Raw genomic sequence first — 7152 nt, forward strand, 5'->3', positions numbered from 1 at the left:
ATCAACAGTGCCTCTAGCTCCACGTTTAGGGTTGGATGGGGACACTTGGTACCCCAACAGAAGGATGCCAAAAAACTAGGATGGTACCAATTTGTTATTTGGTATCAACTTTTGATAGTGGAACACCAACAATTGCGTACTGTACCAGGCTGGACCTCGTGGAATGCACCTTTAGTGCCGATACAGGCCTGGAGCACTACCATAAAAAAGTCTTGATTTGCAGCGCTTATCTTTAGCCATTGCTTTCAACCTTTGTGTACTACTTGCATTATTTGTGTATTTGCTTTGCTTTTGTTTGCTATAATGCAGTTCTTTCAGTTTTTTGCAGCAGGATTGTTTCATTTGCAGCGGCCTCCTGCTGTTACATTCTTTTGTACTTTTGCATGTGTTTTTCAATTTGCATCATTTGAGTTCTTGTAGCAAGCTTCGCCTAATGAAGATCATTCAGGCTGTGTGTAGATAAGTGACCTACAGCATGTAGAACATGTTAATAATCACAGTGTTGAGAGTCCTGGAGTTAAGGTGTCAGACTCAGGTATGTCTAACTGAAAGCCCACTACTCCTTGTCCTGTCACTATCTTACCCCATACACTGAGGTCAAAGGGCAACAGATGACTCCTCTATTAAATGACCACCAGCACAGACCCCACCCACAAAGACAGCCTCCTGTTAGACAGTTGTTTGCATTAAATCTATTTTCTTTTCAGGATATGTTACACCGAGTCATTAAACTGATGTATTGATGTGCCACAGTCACACTAAGAATAATCTAAAGAAACATAATGGCATGATAATGTCGACAGAAATGTTCTCCAGCAACATTTTCCTCAGTAATGACCAATTTAACTCCATCATTCACAATAAATGAGTCCATTACAGCAGCAGTAACAGATTATAATCACTTTCCCCTCATCAGTCTGGGAACAACCCTGAATATGAGGGTCAAATGACCAGAGGTGACACTGGCAGAGGAATGTACTTTGAACTTTGACCCCTGGGAAGGCCAGAGGGCTGATCCTGACCTCCACAGTCATGAAGCAGAACAGTGACGAGTGACCAGTTGCTCCAGTCACTTCAGCTGGAGGAGATGCTGTTTTGGTAATTGAAGGGTAATACGGACATTGTTTTGTTGATTGTTGCTTTAATTTATCATTCCAACTGTGGCGGCAACTAAATGCATTACTTTAGTATTGTGTTGTTTTGTATTGAATTGTAGCTTTTCTTATCAATTTTTTTCATATAGTATTGTGTCACAGCGTATTGTTTTTGTAGTGTATCATATCTTATCTTATTGTTTCTTATTGTATCATAAATTGTATTGTATCATGTGGAATCATGTCTTATGATCTCGAACCTTATTGTATCGAACCTTATTGTATTGTATCGTATCGTATCGTATCATATCATATCATATCGAACCTTATTGTATCGTATCCTATCCTATCCTATTGTGTTGTATCCAATTTCATCGTATCTTATCAAATCATACCAAATTATATTGTCTCATATCATATTGTATCCAATTGCATTGTATCGTATCCTGTCGTATTATATTGTGTCTTGTTGTATAACGTGTCACAGCCTACTCTTTCATATTGTATATTATTGTTGTATTGTTGTGTATCAGATCTTCTTGTTTCAAATCTGTTTGTGTTATTTTGTTTCATTCTGTTTCGAATTGCATCGTATCAAATCGCATTGAATAGTATTATACTGTATTATACTATGTACTGGGTCCTCTTCTTCATACCCTACCTTTTCATATCTTATGTTATCGTTTGGGTACATGTGAAGTGCTTTGCAGTGTGGACACAACCGGCTTGCTTTTGGTGCTTATTCAGTGTTCTAAAGAACTTCAGTGCAATGATTTTACAGCTTTAAGACCAAATCGCTGTAATGTCATGCTAACAACAACAGCCACTTCCTAGCAAACTAAGAGAAATAACTACCAGGTCTTTGGAGATAACAATTGACAAATAGGTGTATTTTTGTTCTCTATTTAGTCATAACTAGAAGGCTCCAAGATAAACATTGACACACTGTAGTCTGACCTATCTCAGATTTTTGCAGTGTTTATTTTATTCTCTGTGTGGCTTTGCTAGCATCTTTGTTAAACCATATAAACCCATCAGCGTTGTTTGGACTAACTTTGACCACATCCTTTGCACTCAGTTATTAAAAAATTTCACTAAACTGACTGGATGACCTGTTCATAAACTTTTAACCTCAAACACTCAAACAATCTTAGTTTTTCTTTTCAACAAATGCTAACATTTACTTGAATTCAGAGCATTGACTCACCAGCCTTAACGCTCAACAGTAAGCAAAGTTAGCTTAGTCATTCCCTCCATATTCAGGGAGGGAATCCACAACTGTCTTTAGCCTCTTTTACACAGGGATTTCATGGTTTTGAGGAAAGTTAGTGCAAAATATTTCAGCTCTAAGCCAGTAGTCGAGGTGGCTAGGGAGGCTAACAGAGGCAATAAATGTCTGGTAAATGGGGTCACTGCTGTGTGATTCTGACACTGCTTGTTAACACGATGCCTCTTTAACCCCTTTATTGCAGAAAAACTGTGTTGAATCAAACAATTTGGCAGCAATATGGCTGGATTTTTTGGTTCAGAGTAAAAATACAAACGTGGCGTAAAGTAGAGCTTCATTACAGTGATGTTGCTGAATTGCTGTATTAAAAGGCTTCTGCTTAAAACCTAAAAAAGAAGTCTTCAGATGATGTTTACAGTATTGCTGATAAAACTGAAAAGACTGTGGTCATGTGATGCGTGACATGAGGCGTCCAATTTCTATAAATCAGTAACTTGGTGGTTTTCTTTTTAATGTGGAAAAGACACTTAATCAGGCAATATCCTCAAATAAGCTTTGTTATTGACACAGTGCTGCATTTTGGAAAGGTTGGTGAAATCTCACCAAATACACAAAGATTAATTTGCAAGAGATTGGACAAACAGTCCGTGCTTTGGTCAGTTTATTACTTCCTAGCAAATGTTTTTCTCCATTTCCTCCAGCTGATCCATGCCTGATTAAACCTTGGCAGTGTGTTGTTAGCAGGCTGGCAGCCTGGCAGCCAATCCTCTTTCACCCGAGTGAGGACACTTGACCTCTTCAGTAAGGGTCAGCAGTCACTTTCATTGGGGTGTAAAGATCTGAAGGGGTGACATTCGCCCATCCATACCAATATCCGGGTTTGGTAAAATCTGTATGTGTTTGGATCCTTTTGCACCCACAGTGGGGCCAGAGGCTCACATAGACTGTCGACAGGAGGGTCATTGTGTGAGTAACAGAGAAATGTATCAGGAATGGAGCCAAGGCTTTTTGGATAAAGGCCTGTTCTGCAGACCTGCGGCTGAACCATCTTGTTTGCATATCAATACCTTCAGGCCTGAATAACTTCAGTCAGCTGATGAAAGAGAGATTTGCTGCTATCTCGAGTCTCAGGGCTCTTTGGCGCAGAGGGAGACATAAAGGAAACTTTTCACCAGCGGGAAACTCAACGATATAGCTGGCTGGTTCCCTTTGCGCGCTCCTCACCCATGAATGAACAGAGTTGTGTGACTTGAGGATATTCTATAACTTCAGGGTTTACGGGGTGGAAAATGAACACCACCCACCTGTCAAATACGAGCAAGTTATTGCGAAAAATCCCCAAAACAGCAAGGATCACATAGAGTCCAATCTGAAATTGTTGGTGACTTGGAAAGCGGCTCCTAAGTCTTACAAAACAAAACTTTTGTTGACCCCAGCTGTCTTGATGTTGTTGATTTTCTTTCGAGGGACAAGCCATAAAACACAACTAACACATTATTAAACTGTTAGCAAATGGTTCCTTATCTGCATATCCAGAAAACACAGAGCAACATTATCATTCATTTGGAGTTGTGTCTGGACATCTGGTAAATGTTAGACAATTATTCTATCTCCTAGCTCTTTTTCGCCTACAGTGAAATAAATATCTTGACATGTGTATCTCTTTAGCGGCAAAATGTTCCATTGCTGACTTTGCCTGTCTGTTGTTTGTGTGGGACTAGTTGCATCAACATGATCTCAGAGAAACATGGAAATAGCCTTTTGAGGGATAATGTATAGTGAATGGGTGGTTATACTACATACAATCCCGACAGGGTAAGACAAGACCCCGACGTGAAGTGAAGAAGTCTTGTCGTCAGCGTCATCAGCGTTTCACCCACCAAGCAGGTGAAACGCTGAGGGTGAAACGCTGATAAAACATACAACTGAAACGTGTTTGATTCTGAAAGCTGCTGTCAATTTCTGACATTTAAGTTATTAATTTTATTAATGCTGACTTTTTTTTCCTAACATACTATGGCACCTGTGTCCAATAGGATTCAGAGTAGTCGACCCCAAAAATGCATAATCATTCCCTCTCCCCTGGCGTTGTTTCCAGTGTGCAGACATGTCATTTTTGTGCACAATTGCCTTTTCCTCACAGTATATTACAGTATTTAGAAGTTGTTTCATATTAATTAATTTCATATATTTTTCTGAACTGACAATTGGAAGCCCACATCTCATTCAGAATAGTAGATAACAAAACAAATCAGTGCATTTGTAGGCTGGAAAATGAAAGTGTATCTGGTAAAAAATATTTGATCTGTTAATGAAAAAGAAGAATCAGCACTGCTTTACCTTCACAGATACATTTGCCACCATGATTCCAGATTCCCAGTCCTTTCTTTGATTACATCAGTGGCCACAAAACCCCAACGGTGATCAAGAAGAGAAAACAGGAACCACTTTTTACCTCACCGCCACACAGTGATGGAAAAATGAGCCCCCCCTTGCTCATCCTTGTGTATGTGTTTGGGCCCTGCATCGATTACAATGTATGGAAGATATATCAGGTGTTAAATAATATTTTACAAATGTATGATATCAACCCATGCTCGACCTGAGTTAAATCAAAGTGACAGTGGGACATGGTACGTATAAGCACATATCCCTGCTGCCAATAAACTAAACAGGCAGCTATTGATCCGGGCCTTCTCCCTTCAGTGGAGGTCCCAGAGGTTAGGAATGCAATATTAATGGATCGGGGGGAGTTGTTGTATACCTCTGTATGTGTGTGTGTGTGTGTGTGTGTGTGTGTTTATCAGTATGTGAGTGTGTGCATGTGTGTGAGAGCATTCAGCTTCACTCATAGCTCATGCAGGGCGACTCCATTAACCAGTGTGGTGTTAGTGGTCAGCAGTTTATGGCGACCAGGCTTACAGGTCAAGGGGGAGCGAGGAGGTCAAAGATTGCCATCCCCAAAGGTCTCCAATCACCACAGTGAATTGATTGCTTACACATCAGAAAAGCCACTGCGTTAACTTCAAATTTAGCTCTCTGGATGCCTGCAGCTACATGACCCCAAACGCTGCCCACTGTCACTGCCAACTCCTTCCCCTCTCTGCACCCTGGGGGCTGACTGACCACTCATTTATTACTTCTAGTCAACATTCAGGGAAATAACATTTATTTTTTCTTGCTTATATTAACATGAGAAAAATTGATACCACTCCTATATGTCTGTTCAATACTGACCCACAGCCAGTTAGTTTAGCTCAGAATAAGCTTATCTCAGGAACCGGAAGTGTAGCAAGCTTAGCTATGTCATAAAGGTAACAAAACCCTAATAACACAAGCAGGATTTAACATCTTTATGCAGCGTATCTTATTGGACAAACCTAAGCTAGCTTTTCCATTTCCACTCTAAGCTAAGCTAACAAGCTGCTGGATATAGCTTCATGTTAAGTATGCTAACCAAGTTGTATTCATTTACTGACTGGAAGCTGGAAGGTTGATAATAAAATGCTGTCAAAATGTCAATTTTCTGATGAAAGCAATATTTATCTTGATTTTTCTACCACACTTTGTTTTGTTAGCATAATGATTAAATGTTCTAACAGAAGCTTGATGAAGTAACGGTTAATTTGAGAAACAGGGAAGGATGTTATGGATGTATTGTCATTACCTAGACATTAAAGTGCTGAAAGATGGATTTTGTCTCAAGAGAGAGCCAGACCAACAGTTCTTTATGCTAATCTAAGATAACATAAATTGTAAGCAGCAACTAGCCCATGATAGCAACACTTGTTTATCAGAACAGTATGTATCCATGCTGTCATTTTTCTTAAAATCAGTTTTTTTATACACATGTAAATTGCAAGGTTATGGGTTAAAGAAAACAGTTTTTTTAGCTACTCTAAATAAATGTCAGCTTTCCAAAAGACACATCTAGCGAGCATTTGGAGTATTTGGTCGTCTTGCTTAGTTGCCATAACTGTGGTGGCAACTCAGTGTCTGCTGCTTCAGAAATATTGCAAATGAATGTACCTTAATCAGATGATAAAAATATTATTTGGAGTCATCATGTAAGATTCTGGATACAACATCAGACCGTTTTGGTAATGGAAAAACAGAGAAAAAACGTGTCTCTCCGCCACATATCTATGATGAAGTGCTGTGTAATATAACATTATTCAGTGATGCGGTTTCGTTAGTCAGTTAACAGCTGCTTTTAATCATCACAGACTTGTGTCATTGCAAATACATTTTTTATAGCTATTCATTTAGAGCCTTTTTCCTTTTACTGATGCAGGGGGAATGAAATGATTACATGCAGTTAACTAAGAGGAATGTTAAATACAGGATAATTTCATGTATCCCCTGGCAATGAACAACAAAGTACCATCTACAGGTCACTCAGAGAGGGACGAAATCAATGACAACAGTTTCATTTTATGGTTTCAATCTCTGAAGCTTATTTTAGTTGTCTGTGTAAAGTGGTTACTTTCATACAGAGGAGACTAAATTAAGTAAAGTGACATTGAAAGTGAAGGTAAAGTAGAATGTTTCACCTCTAAGGGCATCTTGCATTCAAACATGCAGATGTTGTAGGGAGACACAACCACAGGAATGGTTGTGTGTTAACTTTCAGTAATTGATCATATTCATCCATGAATCATCCCTAAAAACATACAAGAGGGACTCAATTTATTTTATTTCCTGATCAAATGATGTCCAGCGGGTCACTTCTATTTAAAGTCATCTGCTAAACAGATGTATCTTGTATTCCCAGCAGCAGCAACATGAACTTGTTCGGAGCAAACACAGAGATGATTAAATGAGCACAAA

Source organism: Notolabrus celidotus, chromosome 18 (assembly GCF_009762535.1).
Source record: "Notolabrus celidotus isolate fNotCel1 chromosome 18, fNotCel1.pri, whole genome shotgun sequence".
NCBI lineage: Eukaryota > Metazoa > Chordata > Actinopteri > Labriformes > Labridae > Notolabrus > Notolabrus celidotus.